This window comes from Urtica dioica, chromosome 2, assembly GCF_054948205.1.
Source record: "Urtica dioica subsp. dioica isolate 48M chromosome 2, U.dioica_male_clone48M_v1_H2, whole genome shotgun sequence".
Taxonomy (NCBI): Eukaryota; Viridiplantae; Streptophyta; class Magnoliopsida; order Rosales; family Urticaceae; genus Urtica; species Urtica dioica.
The window spans coordinates 32,181,388-32,190,110 of NC_142757.1; the positions used below are offsets into that span (position 1 = coordinate 32,181,388).

Here is an 8,723-nt window from a genome sequence, read left to right on the forward strand (position 1 = left end):
TTGAATTAAAGACGCATTTCTATGTTGACAACTTTTGTACGTGTTTTGTTGAATATTTGTAGTTTAAGGTGAACTTCATCTTTATGTAATTTCATATAATTTATATCTACTATTTATCATATATTTTCATAGCGAACAGTAACATAACATTTTAAAATATTTAATGACACAAAAATATCCAAATATTTAATGAATACATATCATCGCGCTTCTAATTGGAAAAATAAATCGGTCGACCATTTCTTCCTGAACGTCCTCATGTTCTCGCTTCGAAGTGTATCGAACCCCACGCCAACAAGGATGTGCTCCACATACTTGATTGCGAACATCCCGCAATCACCACTGAAAGACAAAATCACAAAATTTATACACAAAATACTCTTAATCTTGTTCTTATTCAAATTACATACCTTGTCACACATTGTGGCACTTTTTGATCGACTAGCCATCGAAATTCAGGAAGTCGAATTTCGCCGCCATCTAGTTCTCGCTCCGCATTTGGATGCTCGGTGAACATCCCCGACATTGCCATCATCGTGTTAAAATCAACTTAATTGTGTTGCATATTCACAAGATCTCTCTGGCAATCCAAGACGGTTATGGTCCACTCTTGAAGATTGACCCGGAACGTGAACCAATGCATGTTCTTGAAGTTGACGACATACAATATCTCTCGCGCTCTAGTCCATGGAATGACTTGGGAATCTCTGCAGCCAGTCATCGGGTCGAACACGACCCTGCGATCCCATTCTACGAGCTCCACCTCTGTGCCTTGTTCTGCGGCTATCTTCTTGTTCTCCTCTTGCTTCGTATAACGACCGTATACGTTTTGGACCCACCGGCTATCCATGACACATATGTCTTGACGATACTCCGCATACTGTCGCTGACGTCTCCGAAGCATATCCAGAATAGCATCAATATGCTGTAATCGTGTATGAAACAACAAACATATTAATTAACTTTTTTTTTTATAAACGTACTCAATGTAATTCAACTTACCGTATCTGTTAGCCATTTTCCATTTTCCAAAAGGAGCTTGAAGAAGTCGGTCTCCACATCAGCGACCTTCACATAAACTCGGCCCAAGAACTTTCCCTCAAGTTTAGAAGTGCGGGTCCACTTCACGCAGTCATTCCAATCAGAAGTTTTTGCTTCCTTCAATGGTCTGAACGGCGTTACCCGCACCTCCGAGGAGTATTTCGGCCGCGTCGGGTCTGTGAAATCGGAGGGAAAAGTATCTTTTCGGTGACGCTTCTGAGATGGTGTTCGTACCGAGTCGCTTTCCGACCTCAGCCTCTTCTGCGCTAGGGTTGACAGTGGTAGCGTCTTTTCCGATACATCGACCCGTCGTGAACGTTTCCTTTTCGGAGAGGGTGGCTTCTTCGACGATGGAGTCGAAGAAGGCGGTATTGTCGAAGAGGACGGCTGTGAAGGAGGAGGAGGAAGAGGAGGTGGTGGAGGAGGACTAGGAGAACTAGGAGGACTAGGAGGACTAGGGGGATCAGGAGGACCAGGAGGAGGAGGACTACGCGATCGATGTCGACGGCGTGAACCAGCTTGCGTAGTTGGTAACGGCCCCGGAGGTAAACCTGTCACGTCCTCGAACATGATGTTTATCTTCTCAAGCATGTCAAGCTATAAATTGTGACACAAAATACTGAATAAGAAACTAAACATTTATAGAAACGACTGATTAGAAACTTATTTATTAAACGAAAATTAATACTAACCTGAGTTTGCCTCATTCTTTCTAGCCTGCGACCGTTCGTACTCAGTGCTCTCAGGACGGTTGCCTGAGAATGTATCATTTGATTCCACATATTCTCCGTCAAAGCCCACGGAGCAGGATGATCGGGTCGAGCGGGAGGTGCGGGATGATCGTGACGAGCGGGAGGAGCGGGATGATCGGGACGAGCGGGAGGTGCGGAATGATCGGGAAGTTCGAACTGAAATGAATAATAATAAACTACTTACTCCTTAATAAATGATAAACTAATCACTACTTAATAAATTATAAACTAATCACTAATTAATAAATAAACTACTAACTACTTAATAAATTATAAACTAATCACGTATTAATAAATAATCTACTAACTACTTAATAAATTATAAACTAATCACTAATTAATAAATAAACTACTAACTACTTAATAAATTATAAACTAATCACGTATTAATAAATAATCTACTAACTACTTAATAAATTATAAACTAATCACTAATTAATAAATAAACTACTAACTACTTAATAAATTATAAACTAATCACGTATTAATAAATAATCTAGCCTAACTAATTAATAAATTATAAACTAGAACTTACGTCGGCTTCGTCATCGTCTTCATCACTCCACAACTTCTCCTCTTCGTCTTGTCTGAGCACGCCGGCTTCTTTCGCTGTTGACTCTACTAAGTCAATCTCTTCCTCGATATTACGTGGCTCAACCACGTCTTCGCCTTCAGTCGGATAGAGTGATTGACTGAGTTGCGTCTCTAGTAGCTCGAAGAACTCGCGCTCTCCGGTCCGTGGTCTCAACATCTGAAAAACACCGAGCTACAAGACAACAAAATTTATTAAAATTTATAAGTTAGATAATTGTAGTTATAAAATATTTTTAAAAATTATAAATTACCGTTTTTTTGAGCAAAACCTTCTCCACGTCCTTGCGCGTGATCACTCGAGTGCTTGACCAAGAATTCATCCTCGGTACTCGAACACCGGCGTTATTCCCGAACTGCTGACCAATCTCCGGGATCGCCTCGAACGCCCAATATTGCACCGCGTGCAAATTCCCTGATAGGGAATACTTCGCCTCCTTCTGTAGGACATTCTCTTTGAGAGATTTCTCCTTTACTCGTTTGTAGTACCGCAGCAAGTTTACTGAGAGGGAAGACATCGTCTCAGCCCACGAGATGTTCCCCCATGGCAGAGAATAGAAGAACGGCAAATCCTCAACCATGTATAGGTACTTGTCGTTGACTGCCTTGTTGTGTTCTAGTCCAAGGAGATATCCCAAGACAAACACACATAATCCAAGCTTGTACGCGTCGTTTGGATCTTGACATGTCTTGAACGCGCTAATCAAGGCGTCGAACTTGGCGTTTGACACGCCGTTCAAGTAATCTTTAATGAGCCTATCGCTCCTCCGCTCATTCTGCTCCTCCTTCGATGGACCATCTTCCATGCTCATTCCGGTATCAATGCGTATTCGAGTCTCCCGAATCTCACGCGTTTATTTCCTATTCCGAAATGAATCTCCCCCCTTTTTGTTGGATGGATCTTACGTAGAAGAAGAGAGTGTAGAAGTACCGTAGAAAAGTTTAGTGTGCTCCCTTCGAAGAATTGAGCGAAGGGACTCTCCGCGACCCTTTGAAGTAGACCGAGATCGGTGAATTTTTCTTTCACCGTCTTAATATGCCCCGAACCACCGTACGTGATTCGACCGGCAAAGTCGTGGTCGCATAAATACGTCAATTTATCCTACATATTTAATTATCACAAAATATTAATAGAATTAAACATAACTCCATGAATTCATAATTAAAAAAAAAAACAACAAACTTCATAACTCCAAGAATTCATAATAAAAAAAAACTAATTATATAAAACAACTAATTTGTATGTTGTTCATCATTTAAAAAATATACTTACAAAAAACAATTGTTGTTCATAATAAAAAAAATAATTAATCATTAATTAGAAAAAAAAAACTATTTATGATGTTCATAATTAAAAAAAACTAATCATTAAAAAAAACTAATCATTAATTACACAAACAACTAATTAGATTAATTATGTTGTTCATCATTTAAAAAAAAATACAAAAAACTCTTTATTTATCTTAAATCATTTAAAAAAAAAAACGTCGGAATTTCCGATACATCGGAAGAGGTCGGAAAGGGTCGGAAAACGTCGGAACTAGTCGGAAATTTCCGATGAATTCCATCGGAATTCATCGGAAACTGTCGGATCCGACAGTTTCCGATGAATTCCGATGGGATTCATCGGAAATTTCCCAGAAATTTAAAAAAAAAAAAAAAAATTCACCTCCAAATCTCATTCAAATCAACCTAAAATAACTAACAACCACTCAAATCTTGTATCCTATCATTCCTACTCTAATCAAACCATGAAAAAACTATAAAAAAAAACTAACCTTTTTTGTCATTTGGTGAAGGTTGGAGCTATGGTGGTTCGGTCGGAGGCGTGACGGAGCTTCGGTCGGAGGCGTGTCGGAACTCGTCGGAATGGGTGTGGTTGGCGTCGGAATGGGTGTGGTTTCGTCGGAATGGGCGTCGGAATGGGTGTGGTTGTGGTTGGAGAGAAAGTGAGAGTGAGAGAGTGAGAATGGTGTGGTTGGAGAAGAAGATAGGGTTTATTTTGAAATAAGGGTATTTTTGTCCGAAATGTGTCCAAAAGTCCAATTTTGGATATTTTTTAAGTAACGGGTCTAATGGTGATATTTTCATAGTTTTTGGGTCTAGAAAATGAAATTTCTCTTTACTTTTGACACGGAACAGCGTAAACGCACCGTTTTAAGGCTACTTTAGCATTCCAATCAAGCCTAATCCGATTACAAAACAAGCCTGCTCTGGCGTTCGTTTAAGATAGAAATTGCATTTTGAAATTAAATTAATAATGTTTGATGAAGTGAGATTCGTTTCACCGGTCAAGTGGTCAAAAATATAATTATTAGTTTATTTAAATTTGTTAGTAGAGAAATAAAAAAAGTCTCGAATCTCGTCAATAGATTTGACTCAACAAAATCAAGAGAAAAACAAGTACAAAAAAATAATGCAGAAAGCTTTGTTGTTAATATGAAGATACTACAATAAATATACGTGGGATGATCACGACAATGGAGACATGAAAAGAATCGAAACAACTGCTTGATAACAAAAGAAAAATGTAATTGTGCTCGAGAGTGGTGGATTGTGCGTGTGATTTCTGGAGGTTGAGACTCTATTTATAACTGTTCTCACGTCCCACGTCCTCCGTTGTCTTTGGTGCAATGTTGCCATGATCTCTCTTCGTCGCTGCATCATGTTACACGAGATCCTGAACTGATCCTCCCACATGATATGAAGGTAACGTCTCTTTTGAATTTGTAACATCTTTCACGTGGTTCCACTTCGTGCGAATACGGCTCGTTCTACGTTCTTGACCGTTAAATTCGTCAAGTCTACTACGATCATCTCGTTGATTTTTTGGGAATCGTGCTCCTGGGGTGAGATAAGCATCACCTTATCGTATGTTATTGGTCCTTGTAGAATTTTAAAGGTGGTCCTTCTTAGTATTGTCGTTCGAGCAATGTCTCTCGACTCCTCAAGGCCCATGTGACTAATGTTTCGAGGTGGTCCATCCAAAACTTGCATCTAAAAGACTTTGGATCATCCAAAAAAATCATAGAAATTTATCAAAAAGTGGCGATTTTAATTTTGATTTTCAACTTTTAGATGCGATGTATCGCATACAAAGGTCTATACGAGTATTGGATGCAACGTTGTCGCATCTGATATTTGTGAAAATTTTGCCGGGTCCAAATTCTCACTTTTATCTTTATTTTGATTTTTAAGCTAGGTGTAGTAAATTATTTTCCTCTTTCCTTTCACCTGGGCGAGAAAAACCTTCTTCCTCGCTCTCCCTCACACTCTTTCTCGCTCATCAGTCTCTGTGTATTTCTCTAAGTCACTATCATGCACGCCTTTGCTCTCTGTCACAACCTCGCGCTGCTCCACCGTCGCCGCAAAGCTCTTTCTCCGGGTGAGGTAATCTCTCTCTCTCTTTCTCTCTCTCTCAAATCATTTGAAGAATCATGTTTCAGAGCGAATACATCACCACCACCGGATCCACCACCATCAATGCCACAATAGATTTGATTTTTTCATGTGTTGTATTGGAAAGAGCTAGGGTTTTTTTTGGAATGTGTTTCGGGAATGGTGTGTTTGTGTGTGTTTGTTCGTGTCTGTGTCCATGTCCCTCTTCCTTTCCATTCTCTCCGACTCTTTCTCTTTTATCTCAATTACACTCTGGACTCTAAACGCTTAGCTCCGGTGTGTGTGATTATTTGTGTTTAATTTTTATTTATTATTTTCAGCGTGTGTTAGGATGTGTTATTTATTCCTTAGTGTTATTGAGTCTCGAATTTTTTATTTAGTTCCATTTAGTTAACTCAAATTACTGATAGAATTAGATTTGTGTGTGTGTGCTCGCGCCCGTGTATGTGTCCCTGTCCCTGTCCATGTCTCTTTGTCTTTATCTTTCTATTTTCTCTGTCTCTTTCTCTCTATCTTAGGCACAATATGTGATTGTGTATGTGTGTGTGGTGTGGAAAGGTGTTTCAATATATGGAAAGCTGGAGTTAAAATCTTGCTCTAGAGACAAATATGAAGATGATTGGAGATACATGGTGGTTATTGTTTTTCAGGTTTTATCTACAAGTTCCAAGTGTGGCTAACTATTCAAATTTCTTTGGGTTGGCTTCTACTTCTGCCCCGAATCTAAGTAAAGCTTTCCTTTCTTTCCTTTTTAAATCTTTTTTTTTTATCATTATTGCATTGCAAGTTTATTATTGTCTGTTTTACTGTTGTTACGTGTTCAGATGTAAAACTAATTTTATGAGCTAGTATATAACATGCCAAATTGTCACATTTGAGAACATGTGAATGTGTTTATCTGTTGTTTTATTTTATTTATTGTTTTCAGTGCCATTATCCCGATCGAGCTAATGCCCCAAGATGTTGTCCGCTATCCAAGATCTTATAAGTTCTTCTCCCTTTGTTATCTATCTGCCTAGTATGTGTGAATATGTGTTGTGTTTGTGTCTGTGAATGTGTGAGTGTGTCCGTGAATGTGTGTGTGTGTGTGTGTGTGTGTGTGTGTGTGTGTGTGTGTGTGTGTGTGTGTGTTAACAATGTGAATGTAAGTGTATTTGTGAGTGATATTTTTTGTGTCTGTGATGGTGTTTAAACCATAGGTGTGTGTGTGTCTAATTTTCTCTGTGTGGTTTGTGACTGAGTGTGTGTGTGTGTGTGTGTGTGTGTGTGTGTGTGTGTGTATGTGTGTGTGTGTGTGTGTGTGTGTGTTTGGTGTGCGTGAGTATGTGTGAGTGAATGTGTGTAAGTGTGATTGTGTGTTCTGTGTGTGAATGCGGGTTGCATGTATAATTGTGTATGTGCGAGTGTGTGAATTTACGTGTTGTATGTGTAGTGTGTCTAAGTGTATGTGTGTGTGCTTTTATGTATTGGGGGAAGGTTCATTTTTTTTCCACGATGAAGCCGATCAAATGAATTGTCGATGGCGTTAACGAGCAGCATAGCTTCGAAGGCATTGCACGAAGACATATCCCAACACCAGAGGAATAGAACTCCGAACCTTTCTGTCAAGAGAAGTTAACCATTCTTGTTTCCACCGATGTCGTAGTTCGACGGCTTCATATACCCAACGTCAACTTCATAACCACTTCAACATTCCTTCCTTTGGTTTTCCACTCACTCATTTTCTTTGCCTTAAAAGGCCTTGGTTTTCACTCGTCGCGAACGGGTCATGCGGGGAAATAAGGGACCATAATCTTGTTGTTCATAAACCGCCAGAGGAGAATTGTTAGGAGCCTGAAGTATGATGTTTGGTGCAAGTCTTTGCTCATGAGCTCTCTGTCCATTGTTGAGGTGTTGGAATCATCCGCGAACAAGTCTTTTCTAGTACTCTCAACGGCGTTCAGCCTGACTCCATCAAGTTCTTTACTCCCACCACGCAGCAAATGTTGGAGTTCAACCTGTCTCCGCTTTTTTGACCTGTTTTAGACCGGACCGGATCGTGCACACCTTTAGTTTTAGGTACGACAAGTCAACTAATTTCATTACTTTTGGATGAGACAAGTCGCATCCAGAAACTTTAGCTATGGGCCAAAGGATGCGACTTTTGTCGCATCCAAAGTCCTTAATTATCTTAGTGAGTCTCACACCAACAGTTAGACACCCAGTTCGTTTAAGTGTCATGACATAGTTAAATGAAATGGAAGGAGAGGTATGTACGACATGTCGTTCACGAGATCGAGGAGATCTCACGGTGCCGTGGCATAATGCTTATGCTGATCTCATCCAAGTCATTTGAGACTTCTTTGATATCACCCTGTGGCGATCGTATCAATAGATTTTAAATTGGATATTTTCCTTGAATATTGCGCTCTATTATAATAACTCAAGTTTTTCAGGCCATTATTGTTCCAACTCTTATTTTTTTTGGTCGATATAAACTTATCGAAAGGTCAGTTCAAACACTTCAGTTTTAAAAAGGTACATTTCTCTCTCTCTCTCTCTCTCTCTCTCTCTCTCTCTCTCTCTCTCTCTCTCTCTTTTTAATTTACTCTATTTCAGAGAAATTTTTTTCTTTTGCTTTTGTTTAAAAATTTTTGCATTTCAATCTTTTACTTATGTTTGCATAGAGACTAGGATTCTTTTTTCTTTCAGTTGAATTTCTCTTTGTGGGCGCCTGGATTCGTAGAAGTAAGATTTATATTTGGGGGGTTCTGGGTTTTGAATTTTTCGAACCCATAAATTGTTCGTTCTAGGTTTTTGAGCCCACAGTTTTCTAGTTGGCGAGGTAGAGCAAGAGTAGGAGGTTCATGTGATTTTTAGAGAAGAGAAGATGGTCTCCTCTAGTGCGACGGTTCTTCCAGAGCAAATGGCCAAGGAATTTCCTCCGTCTATCCTGACAAA

The 8,723-nt window shown here is 39.4% G+C and overlaps 1 pseudogene; it reads right to left on the reverse strand.

Annotated features, from left to right (window-relative positions):
• Nucleotides 1-550: 550 nt before the first annotated feature.
• Nucleotides 551-4,494, reverse strand: LOC149404391 (uncharacterized; annotated as a pseudogene).
• Between the last annotated feature and the right edge of the window lie 4,229 nt (nucleotides 4,495-8,723).